This window comes from Gallus gallus, chromosome 5 (genome assembly GCF_016699485.2).
Source record: "Gallus gallus isolate bGalGal1 chromosome 5, bGalGal1.mat.broiler.GRCg7b, whole genome shotgun sequence".
Lineage (NCBI taxonomy): Eukaryota > Metazoa > Chordata > Aves > Galliformes > Phasianidae > Gallus > Gallus gallus.
In genome coordinates, this window is record NC_052536.1 from 51,946,267 (window position 1) to 51,960,720 (window position 14,454).

The following is a 14,454-nucleotide window of genomic DNA, read 5'->3' on the forward strand; positions in this document are numbered from 1 at the left end:
CCTTTTGGCTTTGCTCTGCAGTTCCCAGTTGTGGAGGGACATAGTAACAGCTTTACTGGTGCAGAATTGTTGTTTTGAGTGGGGATGGGAGGGGTAATTCTGTACCAGAGCAATTATCAGCCAGAAGGCAATTACAGGTGGCCATGGGTGCAAGAGAAACACCTAGAATCACCATGGGTGGCACTAGAAACACCTGGGTGCAGATTTAGCAGAGCTGTTCAGCCCCACCCGTTGTCTCCCCACCTGCATCCAATCCCCGCTGCCTCTTCCTTTCCAGCCACCACCTCCGGATGCATCTTTCTGCATAGTCTCTAGGAGAGGCGGCAGAGCAGGAAGACTGATGTCAGGGGGCAGATGCTGCCCACTTAGATTGGATTTGCCTTGCTATGCCTCACCTCACTTGGATCTGTTTGCCAAGAGAGAAGGGCAGGGTCTGATTTGTCTTGCTACAGAGCAGGTGTCAGAAGATCAGCTGTATCACACCTCAGACATTCCTGGTTTCCACCGAACGCGAAGGGAATGTGATGGCTCGTCTCAGTGAGAGATTTGCAGTTAGCCCAGGTGCTCCTGTGAGCAGCCAGGGTCCCTGACCCTATGAAAAAAGCAATGTTCATCCTGTTATTTCCTATTAGCATGTGCTAGCTGTTCCTGACAGGACCTTTTCCCTTGAGCACTGGGGACAAGCGTTCCTGGACAGTCTAAGACTCCATCGGAGCAGGGATGGGGTCAGGTACATGGGGGGGGCAGCTTGGAAAATGGATAATGACCCTCCAGTAAAATGTCAAGGCTGAGAAGCAGTGAGCCACCCCTCCTTGCCCTGGTAGGGTTCACGGGCTACCTGGTGACAGCACAACACTAATGAAGTCATCCTGCCATGAAGCTGTCTGGGAATTTTATCACCGCTGAGATCATGCTGGACCAGCAGCCTGCTAACGAGCCCATCAGAGGGACATCACCTGCACAGTGGTGTGGCAGAGACCAGCACATAAAGGTCTCTTGGAAGAAAATGAAGAAACAGACTTTGCTTTGAGCTGAATCATGAGTCTACGGCTGCTGTACAGCACTGCAGGAGTGGATGGGGTGTAGTGGTGATGACAGTTCCCTGGGAAGCCACCACCAGCCTGTCATTCCGTGTGTTCAGCACTTAGAACAGGCCAGGCCCCATAAGTTGGTGTCATCGTTATTTGAGAGTGAGACCATCAGGGAAGACTGTGTTTGGTGTGGATGGGGTTTGATGGGTTGATGGTTGGACTAGACGATCTTAGTGGTCTTTTCCAACCTTAACAGTTCTGTGATTCTTTAACCGATTTGGATCCCAGGAAAACCCCCCTGCTCTCAAAATGAGGCAACTTTTTGTAATTAATGACACACTCTTTAGTCATCAAGATGAGCTTTACATTAATTATATCAGACTCACACTGAAGCTGGTCATGACTGAAGACAGTCTCCTGAGTGCAGAGCACTGGCTGCTGGCAAGGTGTGCTCGGTTCTGGGGCCAGCAATGTCCTCACCTTCTCAGCAGCCAGACCTTAGCCACCAGTCCAGGGAGCAGAATCAATGGGCTGGAAGTACACTTTCTCCATTCGTCCTGGAAATCGTGGAATCACAGAATATCCAAGTTGGGAGGAACCCATAGGGACCATCAAGTCCAGCTCCTGAAATGTCTCTGTCACAGTCCATTGCTCCAGGGCAGTGTCACACCACTTCCCCCAGGGATGCTGCTATGGCCACAGGGCCTTGATGATCAATGATGGTTTTAATAACTTCCATTAGAAAGGACTCATTAATCCTAAAAGCAAACAAGTAAACAGTCTTCTGAAGAACACAAACATTTTTTAAATCATTCATGCCACTAGTTCTTCATTTTTTATCTCCTGTGTTTAAGCACAAGTTGAATACATGTAGCAGAAATCAGCTTGCCAGCCTTGATTTCTGGCACCATTCATAACTGCCACCTAATTGTACTGAGTGATACATCTATTTGATTTATTTGCTATTCAAATAAAAAAGCAGAACATAAGACAATCATCGTGAAAATGTCTAGAATGAGTCACATGAATGTGTGAGAGATTAATTTATTAATATTTAATCAGTGATTTTGAAAAGGTGAAGTGTCTAAAAATGAAAAGCGCTATGAGAACTCGGTTAATGATGAAAGATGCAGGAGATATTTTATTTATGCAGCTTGGCTATATAGCAGGCAGAACAATGCGGGCCCAAGCAAGGACAAAGAGGCAGCCCCTGCAAGGGAGTTTGTTGCAGGAGGCAAATTCTAGGTCCATTAAATTGGCTGCTTTCCTCTGTGAGAGTAAGCAGAGGTCTAAGTACAGCCAGGTCCCCGTAGCAGTGATAGCACAGCAATAGCTCTGTGCTAGGACAATGTCTCCTCTTCCCCTGTGTGAGATACTCATGCTTTACCCATATTTCCACACCTGGACCTTGCCCAATTCCTGCTCCCCTCCTCTGACTCAGAGATAACACTGATGTGAGCACCGACGTACTGGTATTTGCTGCTTGGATAAGTGCTTGTACAGAGAAACTCATACAATGACTAGGGTCAGGACCTCCACAAGGCTTTTTGCTGCCAGGCACAGCTTTGAGCTGCTCTGTGTAATGTACACTGAAAATCTCTGCTTTTTATGCCATGATACTAAGTATATATATATATATATAAATAGATTTGTGTGCACCTCATGTACCACAAACATTTGAACATAAATCAAACTGCCTGCAGGCAATGCACTTAGCAAATATACACCCATACGAGGTGTGAGCAAGAAGGAACTTTCAAAGCTATCAAAGACTAATATTTGCTTGGGTTGGGAGGCCAAATGAAGGCCAAAACTTCCTTCTAACTACCTTGTACTGTCTTCACTTTGATATAATCTCAGCTGTTCCTATATCATCTCCTGCACATGCAAATACCTTCCCCACCTTGTTCTCAGTCAATTTGCAACTGGTTTCACTGCAGGAAAATATTGGAAAGGGCTTGTTAAATTTTCTTCCTTCCCTAAACATTTTTGCCTAGTTCTCGCTGAGAAAGGATAAATCATAGAATCATTAAGGCTGGAAGAGACCACCAAGATCATCTACTCCAACTGTCACCCCATCTGCACCATGCCCACTGAGCCATTTCACTCAGTGCCATGTCACAAAATCTTGACAGAAGAGTGCAGGCTGCAGGAAAATGGTTGCACTTGCCACCACCATTAAGGATATCAGCACATTCATTGCTTCGTCTGTGGGAAACCATTGGGCAGACTCCAGATCTCCTCTCACTGAGGTGATGGCTAATGTGCAGTATCCATCCACACATTGGCTCTATAGAGTGGGTAGCTGGGATTTCAGCCTAACTGTGCCACTGGGCTGAAATGAAGCCCCCCCCCCCCCCCCCCCAACCCTCCCAGCTGATCCAGGCACTTCTTGCCTTGCATTCTGAATATATATGGCTTCCTATTTACCCAAAGAGAGTCAGGCTGTGTTACTCCATGGGAAAAACACCACAGCTTATCACCAGGTGCCAGAAATCTCCATGCATTCCCACCTGGAATGGGAGTAAGGATTCATACAGTCTCTGTGACAAAGCATCACCGCGCTGTTTTCTGTCCTGTCACACACTCCCTTTTTACACATCTCCCCATGAAAGCTCCTCCTGGGCCAGGATCAGCTGTGACAGATAAAAGCTCCCAGTTTATTACCCTGGGAGGCTGAGAAGTAGCTACTACTTAATGCCATGCAGTCATTCTGTCAGAGGATGCATCAGAGCTCTGTTCAGACACAGGCTCTGGGCTGATGGGTTCAAGGGTTGCTTTTGCTGAGACTCTCCAGGTGAACTGAGACCGTTGTTCCCTCTAAACAGTTTTACTGGCATTAACATTTTTTCCCATTCTGGTTTATTTAGTTCATAAGAGCCAGAAGGTCATGAAATACGAGAACAAAAGGTCTGACATACATGATATCATCTTAGAGTGAATGAACACCAGAATGAAAATGAACTCACCTGCATAAGCACATATATGGCTTTGCACAGGCAGAGAGGTATTTTACTTTGGGTTTTTTAATTTCCCAAGGGAAGATCAGACCCCGCTAAGCATCTTCACTGGAGAACAGGCTGTAACCTGAACAGCCCTGTGCTGGAGGTGACAGTGGGCTTCCTGGGTTCCAGGGGTATCCCTTTGTCTGAGGAGCAGCCTCTACCCTTTTTTGGGTGCCCTTAACCCAGATTCACGTAGCAGGTGTACCAGCATTGCAGGAGATAGTGGAAGAACTTGTTCCTCTTCCTTCACCCTTGAAATTCATCTGAAAGTGGTTTTCTTATACCAGCACCTGCAGAGCTCTGCTTTTGGGTCATATTTTTTGATAGGTTTGGCCTACAAAAATCTTCCTTGTCATGTTTTCATTAATGCCACATATCATTTGACGTCCATCTTAGCAGCTACAGGTTTATTCCTTGTCCTCTAAACTTAGATGTGAACTCTCTATTACTCAGAGACTTACTAAATGATATCACTTAATAGGTTCTCTTTGCCTCTCTTGCATTTCCATAACTTGTTCTTTAATCTCCCTTTGATCCTGAATACCAGAGAGATTTATGTGTAATTTATTCTTACGTTGTTGTACTTGTTTAATCTTTCATTTTCAGTTGGATTCATTTTCAAACAAGAGCACTTGTTATAGGTTCAGATTATTGTTGACAGTTGGGACCTACCTGCTCTTTCTAAGATGAGTTTCCATTACTGTTTTATCTTTATCAGTTCCTCTTAACATGTATTTAATTCAAGGGCTCTGAGAGATGCGGCATAACTCCTTTCTGCATCAAATGGAGTCCAGGGTTTTCCCTTTCTTCAACACGTGCTTGACTAGACCTTCCTGCTCTGAAGGCAAAAAATATGACATCTATTTTTCCACCACATTCACTTTGCCTGTGATCTGTAACATCAGTTCCATCCCCTTTTCCTCCCCTTTGATCAAGAGATGAAGCTCTTTTTTCCTCCACTCTTTTTCTTCTATGGGGAGGAAGGTTTCAACAAATGTGGTGCCTTAGGAACACTCTCACCCTGGTAGGTCTAACAGATGATGGGTGTCTCTGAAGCCATCTCTTGCAGAGGTACCCAAATTAAAGCCTCTGGCTGCCCTCACAGCCGATTGCACTGACAAAGGAACTGATTTGCTCCCTGAGAAGATCACAACCATCTGTCCACCTGATTCTTCAGAACAAAAGAGAAACGAGCAAGCAGCTGCCTGGTTGCGGGTGGAGCTGGCTGGATAGCTCACTAACACCATGGAAGGTGATCCACAAGTGGACAGTTTCCCAGAGTGTGTTTTGAATCAAAGGAAGAAGGTGCCTTTGGGAAGAAGCTGTGGTAACTGAAGCAGAGAAGAAAAAACTCCCCAGCTGAGATGGAAACAGCCCATGCCTTTTCAAACTATATCAATCCCTGAAGAGCTCTGGGTTCACTTTGAAATCTGAGATCAGCCCAGATTTTACCATCAAAATAAGGCTCCAAAGAAAAAAAAAATAGAAAGAAAAGCAATCAAAGCTTCTAACGCACATGAAAGTCAATAATTTGTGAATATTACATCCAGGTCCTGCAGAACAGACGGGTGGTGCTATGGAGTAAACCTGAAAATCATACAATCATGGAACCACGAAGGCTGGAAAAGACCACTCAGATCATCAAGTCCAACCCTCAACGCGTCACCACCATCCCACTAAACTGCGTCTCTCAGTGCCACATCATCATGGTGCTGCCTGGTGAGCCTGCCTTGAAATGGTGTGGGAAATGTGAAGGAATTGGGGGTGGAAGAAAAACAACACGGTAATTCTGAGGAAAAAGAAGTGAAAATAAAATAGAGGGAGTATATCAGCAAATTAAGAACAAAAACAAATGGTAAAAGTGGAAGAAGCTCTCAGTTTAATTCCCCACATGGAATTTGGATTTATTGTAAAGGAAAAATCAGAATGTAAGGCAAGTGGAAAAAAAAAAAAAAGTTAACTCTGCATATAATGGCGCCATGAGGAAAAAATATGGGAGAAAAATGCCCATCTAATGTCTCGTTAAAATAGATTTAATCTCATCTCAGGCCACAGATGCTAAAATGATTTCATCATAATTGTATTGTTATGAAATGACTGTTCCATGTAATCTTCGCTCTGAATTTCTCGGCATTACAAGGTTTGATTATGAGGGGAAGGAGGCTCAGCATTAATTTTTGCATTCAGCTTTGAAGAGGTGTAAGTAGGAAACAGAAAAAGCGATGTCTAATGATAGCATGTGCAACTTTAGTGAAGTTGGAGACATTTTAAAAAGCAATTTGGTGGCAGACTTGATGTTTTGCAGCATTTTATTCTCCTATTTTGTTTTCCAAAGTTGAAGGAAAGAAAAAAACTCATCCTTTTCCGACCTGCTCTCCATTTCCAGCTCATCTGAATCGCTGCAAAACCTGCAGGACTGTTCCTGAAAGACAGCGGTGGACACATGGGCCAAGCCCAGCATGGCTCTCATCCAGACTGAAATTAGGGCCTCACAGTCTAATCACAGCCCTGATCTAGACCCTGGCTAGACTACATAAGCTCTCAGAATGCATGTTTTTGTTTACAATGACAAAACAGCACTCTAGGCCATGGTTGCTCCAATGGTGAGTGGACAGTAGGTGTCTCCTTCCTCTTCTTCTGCACGTGGAGGGGCTCACAGTGCTCTGGCACAGCTGAAGTAGCCTGGATTTGCTGTGCACCCCTCAGCTTCCTCAAGGCTGCTTTGGGTTACAATAGTCCCTGAACAGGAATGGCAGCTCCTCCCCAGAATCCCCTATCAGCAGATCAGAGTGAAATCAGCCTGGAGATAACCAAGGAGCTAAAGGGCATTCAGCTGTGCTCCTCTTTATCAGGCTTGCATGGGGAGACCAAGCAAAATGAGACCCTTGGTGCATTATTAAGTCGTTCTGTCAGCAGAGAAAAGCAATTAAAACGAGATTCCTACAGGTTTGCCTCTGAAGTTTTGTGCAAATCTCCCTCACAATGCCAACAGATCTCCTTCTACAGCAAACTTCAGTGTAGAACTCACTCCTTCCCCAGGGTCTCTCCTGACCACCTCCATTTCCTCCATACACTTTCACCTTGGCACACCATGGTGGTACTACCAGTCTGTGCCATGTTCTCTATCTCTACTTTTGCAACAAGGCACAGGACAGGTAGCAGCCAGGAGCTTTGTGGGGAGCTGTTTGGGCATGGATTCAGCCTTCTAACAGTCTCCTGTTTTTACAGAACTTGCAGGAATTTCATAACTTGAAAACCTTTAGCCTCCTGATAAATGTTGTTGATGTTGGCCAACACATTGAGAAGCTGTGGAGACAGGCAGGGGGTGCAGGCAGGCAGACCACAGCTTTGTTGTCTTCAGCCTTTAGGCTTAGAACCAAATCACCAAAGAGAAAACTCAACCATTTCCCCAGGATGTGTGACTTGGACAGGAGTCAGGTGGGCCTGATCACACTGTGAATGAATGAGAGGGAGGGCATCCAGCTAGAGCAGCCGGGTGGTTCGTGCATTCCTATGGAGACTTTGTACTGCCCTTTATCCCTTCTTGCTAGTAAAGCCCTGTACCCAGCAGCAGTTTGGAGCATTACACAATAAGCACTGAGAGTGGTGACAGAAGGAGAACAGCTTGATCAGGGCCTGCTGCTGCCACTAATCTGCCTGCTGCAGCTTCTGTTGTTGCTATTTTGGCTGCTGCTTCTTCCATATTGTCTTCTGCAGCATGTTCAGGAAAGCTGGGCTATTGCTCCTAAACTCAGCTGTACCAAACTCAAGCAAAGACCTAGCAGGGAGATGCCAAAACAGCATTTAAGTGGTAAAAAATTGTACGGCCAGAGATCCCACTTTGGTTGGTGTTATTCAGGACAGACTAGATCTGCAGGGTCATAACTTTTTTGTTGTTGCCCAGAGAGGTAGTGGATGCTCTGTCCATGGAGACACCCAAGGTCAGGCTGGATGGGTCTCTGAGCATGTGATGGAGTTATGGGTGTCCCTGTGCACTGCAGGGGGGTTGGATCAGATGGTCTGTAAGGGTAACTTCCAACTCAAATGATCCTGTGATTCTACAATATAATGTGGTTTCCACATCACTAAACCAAAGGAGCTATGTGGAGTTCAGGGCAGTACCCCGCTGTCCAGCCCTGAGGAGCCTTGCAGGGATCAAAGGCCTTACTGCCTTCTCCAGTTCCCAGTAGAGACCATTCCTTATGCTGAGCTTGTAAAGAGACACCATTGTAAATCCAGGAGCAATTTTGTAACCTAAAGTTAGCCCTGTGTCTTTCTTTCATACACAGAAAAGCCTATGCTCGGGGATCACACACTTCAGACCACCCCAAATCAGCCAAGTCCTCCAAGCACACCACATGTGAAGGTACTACAGCTGGTTTTCTCCTGTGTTGTGTTTTTTTAATCTCATCCATCATATTTTCTTGCAAAATACCTACCCCCTCCCCTGCCCCACACACACACAGATTTCCTTCAGAAAGCCCACATGAGTAACATGCACATCTGCTCTTAAGCCACAGTCATCTGTTGTTCCCTGCAAGGCCACTGCATGCATGGGGCCATTGTGTGGAGCAGCAGGCCTTGTTTTGGTGCCAGGAGCCTGCACTGCACCATGCAAGGAAGCTGTGCAGCTCTTGGGGCTCCTCCACAACCACAGTAGGGACAAAACCCCAAAGGACGCAGCAGGGACAAGCTTCAATATGGGAGAAAGCCCTATAAGAGCCATGTCAGCAGGGTAGAGCAGGCCCAGCAGCAGTGGGACGTGGTATCCTGCCAATCTGGGACTGGGAGCAGAGATGCACCAGCCTTTGCTTTAACACAGTTCTCACAGCTTGGGCCTGAGGAAGCAAACAGGAGCAGCCGAGGAGCTGTGGAAATGGGAAGGAGGAGGTTTTGCAGAATGGATGTCTAAATTTACAGGAAAGAGGGCAGAGTTCCAAAAGCGTATTGACAGTTAAATATCATTTTCCTCAGTTAATTGGTTTCGTAGCTACTGTTAACAATACATCAAGTGAAAACTTCGCCAGCAACGCTGGGAAATGCACTGAAAATGTTTCGACCCAGCATTCTCATATTGCCAAGTTTGGATGGTAGGATTCTATGAGCTTGTGGAGTTTGTCTCAAGCCTCTCCTCTCCTGGATCCTTCCAAGCTGATCCTCACCCCTTAAAAAAGAGTGCAAAGTTCTGTACCTATGCGAGCTGTTTGGTTTGTAAAACAGTGTAAACTTGAGATCACGGCAAGGCCTTTCAGGTGAGCAAGGTGTGACACAGCTCAGCCTCACAAGGTGACCCAAATGGTGCCATCCAAAACCATTAGTCACATGTGAAAAACTTGGCTTGCATAGATGGCTTTGTCAGAGTTTTGCATTGGAAGGGACCCATAAGGATCACTGAGTACAAGCCCTGGCTCCACACCACCACCCAAACCCAAACCCTACATCTGAGAGCAGTGTCTCAGCGCTCCCTGAGCTCTGGCAGCTCGAGGCCATACCCAATGCTCTGGGAAGCCTGTTCCATGCCCACCGCCCTCTGCTGAAGAACCTTTTCCTAATATCCAACCTGAAGAAGCATTAGGCACAATAGTAAGGGGTAAAAAAAAAGGAAAGGAAAAAAAAGCCAACAACTGTTGGAGGAGAGGTCAGGTATAACCTCCGCTCCTGTAACTAATTGGTACGTCTCACACAGCACCAACACTGGACAATTATTCCGCAAACGTCATTTTCCTTTCACCACCTTCCTGCCTGCCAGTTCCCAGCCACCTGCAGAGGGGAAGCAGTGGCACACCATATGGCCACCGCTGCCGCGCGCTGCTGCACATCAGCTGTGCGATGAAGCCAGCCTCGGGGCTTTTTCCAGCAGGACTCTGATTGCTTCTTTCACAACCTCAGAGCACATCTTGGGTTTCACTGCCGCCACTTGCCTCCAGATCTGTAAGGGAACTGCTGGCTGTAACAGATGAGCAAGGGGACCAGGCAGTTGATAGGGTGTGATTGCGGTGATTTCCAGTAGCCTGTTTTGCCTGGAGCTTTCAGTACTTCTGCCTGATCATTTTCAGACTTCCCTCAGATCTCAGGGTGCCCAGCATGGACTTGGGACCGGAGCATCACCTCCCTCCCAACACAGGTGGCTGCAGTGATGCTGTGGACACCCACTGTGGTACCCTCCCTGTTTCATAAACAAGCAATTATTTGTCATTTTTTTTTCAGTGCTTGGACTCAGGAAAAGCTTTTTCTTCTACTACTCTTTGGGAAGAAAGAATTCCATGGAGATGCCAAAGCCGAAGCTTTGGGCTTCAAACAATAAAACAAGCATCAGTGGGCAGCAAAGCCCAGCAAAAGCAACCCAGCAAGGAGGAAAGTGCAGGGAAGCCTTCTGGCACTGCAGCACCATGGAGGGCCTCGCGGTGTCCTGGGGCAGCTCATGCTGCAGGGGTGGCCAACAGAAGCCAACCCTCTCATCCTATCTCTGGACCTGTTCACCACACCAGGGTGCAACTTAACACTGGATTCCATAGTTCTTGAGATGCCTGTGAGGCAGAGCAGAGGAGGGGGGCAGGGGGTTTCCCAACGCTAATTATCACACAGTCTTTAGCCAGAGCAGCACCCCCTGCCAAGGGATTAGGCAAAGCATTGTTTCTCCCTCAATAAATCTCTTCAACAAACACCTAATTCTCCAGGCAAAGTGTAGAAAAATTAATCCTGATCCCTCCCTTCCTTCTTTTTTCTCATTCTGGGACGTTTCCCTACATCAATCCCCCCAGACATAGCAGCGATGCTCCAAGGTGTGCAGGTGGGCTGGTGGAAATCAGAAGGGGACATGAATGGGGACAGGGACTGCGCCCCTCCAGAGTACCCTGACACATCTCAGCAGAGACCCAGGACTCTGCTCTGTTTCTGGCTCCCTGGGTGCAGCAAGGCAATGGGGAGACTGCTTTCATCTCCAAGTGGTATCATTGGTGGCTGTTTGCTAATTAGCTGCTGAGCATGTTCTAATGGCTCAGAAATGCCTTCTGGCTGGACATAGGAGCTGTGGTGGGAATTTTTGCACAAGGAGAAATTCCTGGTTGGTCTCAGAGGAGCCTAAAAAGATGCTGCAAGATGTGACAGCAGGGTGAGGTGCTCCTGCTGGCCACCAGGATATTTCTGGCAAACCAGGCTCCTGGCAGGAGCTAGGAGCAGCATGTCAGGGCAGAGCCAAGTGCCTCTGTACCCATGGGACCTCAGGAGCCTCCTTCACTATTGCATCTTGACAGCTCCTGGAGGGAAAGAGGACAGCGACAACCTCTGCCTTATCCCTAACTTCCACTTTGAGAGGACATAACTCAGGCTGAGTTTAAATCAGAATGGAGGAGCGGTTCCACAATGTTTTCCCATGAAATGACTGCATTTTCCATACCATCTAGCCTACTCCTGCATAATCGCTGACGGTTCCTCAAAGGTCCCAAACAAGTGTGTCTTCACAGACACCATTTTTCACTCTGCTTCATTGCCTTCACCCCAGCCTTCCTGCTTCCATTCTGGACATAGGTCCGTGGGGTGCTCCTGGCATTCCTGGACACATCTCAGCCCCAAAAGCAGTAGGAGGACACGCCGTTCTTGGCCAGAAGCATCCTGACATCACTGGGCGGTGTGGGACGCCGCATCTTGGCACTGTGGCTTTTATGGAAATGCTTTATTAATAAGGCCCTAACCCTGCTCCAGCATCACCATCTCATGCACCCTTGGAGACACGCACGACGCGCAGCGATGCTGGAATCAGCGCACGCAGCCCTCCCTCAGCAGCACCGGGGCTGTCAATCATTTCCCACCTGCTAAGTGGTAGAGTGCTTCTCCCAATTTACTTATCCATCATTTTTATTGAGAAATCTCCTCTAGTCCCACACAGTTATATGAGTTAATGGAACGGTGATTAGGGGATTCTGCTGGAATGAGCTGCGATTTCAGGCATGCTGGTGCAAAGCCGGTACGACACTGCATTGCTTCCAGCACAGCTGCTCTGAGCAGGATTTGTTCCCTCTGCTGTGAGTTTCTAATCGTTTGCATACTCCTTTGCTTGTTTTTATCATTTAAAAAATATATATGTATAGTTATTATTTTTAAAGCCATCTGGAAAATTATTTCTGGGTTGCTTAGCAGGGATGTTACTGTGCCAGTCTGCTCACACTGCAGAGCTTCTCTTTCCAATTAGCTCTTTTGGTGCCAGCTCGATCCCCATTGAGCCATGGGGCAGTCACTGCTGCTGACATCCCAGCAAAGACAGCAAGCAAGCAGCCTCTCAGCCCATGGAAACACTGAGGTGCAGAAACAGAGTCATTTAGAGCAATACAAGGTGAAAATTCTTGAAGAAAAATAAGTGAAGTTTCCCACTGAGTCCTGTTGCTGTAGGTCCCAGAGCACTTCAGTGCCTTAAAACATGTATGAGAGCTTTCACAGACTATCTTCTATTTAAAAAGCTTCCGGAGGTTATATCCATGCTCAGCTTCTGAAGTTTAGAGATCTCCTGCGCTTCCTCTGCAAATAAATGTCAGCATCATTCTGGCCTAAACCTATGCCAGGGAGGAGCAAGAGAGACCAAGAGACCTGGGGGGGATGCTGTGAGACGCCAGCAATGTCATGCATTCAGCCCTAGCACAGGAATCTGCAGTCGATGGGAAAGCTAAAGCAAGGTAAGTCTTAGCTAATGTACCAGATATTACAAATGTGTGTGTTGAAAGGCACTGAGGGACATTCTCAGCTCATCAAGCCTCGCGTTAATGGAATCTCGATAAATGCGCACTCATCAAGAAGGGAACAGAGCATCACGCTGATGTCCTTAATCAGACACAACCCAGCAGATATACCGGCAGCAAGGCACATCGCATGTACATGTACTGTACAGAAAATGGAATCATAGAATCGTTGGAGTTGGAAGAGACTCTTAAAGGCCATCTGGTCCAACCCCCTGCGACAAGCAGAGACACCCACAGCTCCATCAGGTGCTCAGAGCCCCATTCAGCCTGACCTTGGGTGTCTGCAGGGGTGAGGCATCCACCACCTCTCTGCACAACCTGTTCCACCTGCTGTTACTTTCAAATTGCACTCCCATCCCTCTGGCCAGCTTGAGGCAGGGCTAGAAATTTGCCTTGGAGGTGATGAAGGAAACATCAGGACCCAGCAAGCAAACTGCAGGTCCCCTCCCATGCCCTCTCTGTAATCACATTGCCCTATCTGTGCTACAGCAGATGTTCAAGCTGGCTGTTCACCTTCTAATCTACAGAGAGAAGCCACACTTCAACTGTGAGCTCTTCCCATCCGCTACAATCTCTCTCAAATCTGCCTCAAACCATGATCTGCTTCTCCGTGTGTCTTTGACAGTCAAGTGGCTTGTTTAGCACATAAACATCACAAAGCTCCAGGAACCAAACTCTTTTTAAATGACAATTGATTAAACATTCAAGCTACATAAAGTACTGAAGTATTGTAAATACATTTTAAAGGAGAAAAAAAAAAATCTTTGAAATTCACTTTCAGCTTTCTTTTCAATTATTTATCACAGAATCTAAGCCCATTAAAGTCAGGCTTAATGGGTTTGTTTATATATTACAGAAAACATTCTGCTTTTAATTGCCTGCTGAAAGGCTCTTGCGCTCTGTCTCAGCTCTGCAGCAGTACTTAACTGGAAGGCAGCAGCCCAGTAAGGCAGGTGGTGGGCAACCTCCCCCCCTGCACACCATCCTGGGATGCTGAGTGTGGATGAGACCCTACCCAAGAGACCAATCTGTCCCTTCAGAGGCCTTCTGCTGGTGAAAACAGCCCAGCTCTCCTCCCTGGTTGGGCACTACAGAAGGGGACCAGGACAACAGTCCATGAGAACTGAAACATCTGAAGTCCCATGATACTTAAGAGCTGGAGACCTCCCAGCCCCATGGCATTACTCTTTGGTGGATCAGACACTAACTGTGCCCTGTTAACCAGCCACATTGGGCTTGCAGAGCTAGGCTGAAGGGCACAACTGAAAAAGATGCATCCTTAAATGGGGAAATGAGAATATACCTCATCTTCAGCAGCAGCTCCCTGAGAACTGGGAAGAGAACAGGTTTCTCCTGCTGGCACACATCAGCAAGACTCTAGAAAAGCTTAAATATCTGTGTGGGTTGGGAACATTACTGCTGGGAGCTCTGAGCAAAGGAAGAAAAGAATGAAACTACAAGAAAAGGGAAAAAGGAAAAGGGAAGGGAAGGAGAAAGGAAAAACCATGAAACACACACAACCTGGGGCAGAAATAGTTCACATCACCCCATAGGTTGTTCTGTGTGAGGACTACAAGTGAACATCAGCACTACTGCTCAGGCTGCATGGCTGTTTCAGCCCCCAGATTGTCCAGAGCATCTTCCCTGTGACCTCCCTTCAGGGAGGGGTACCAAGATGCAGATGGGTAC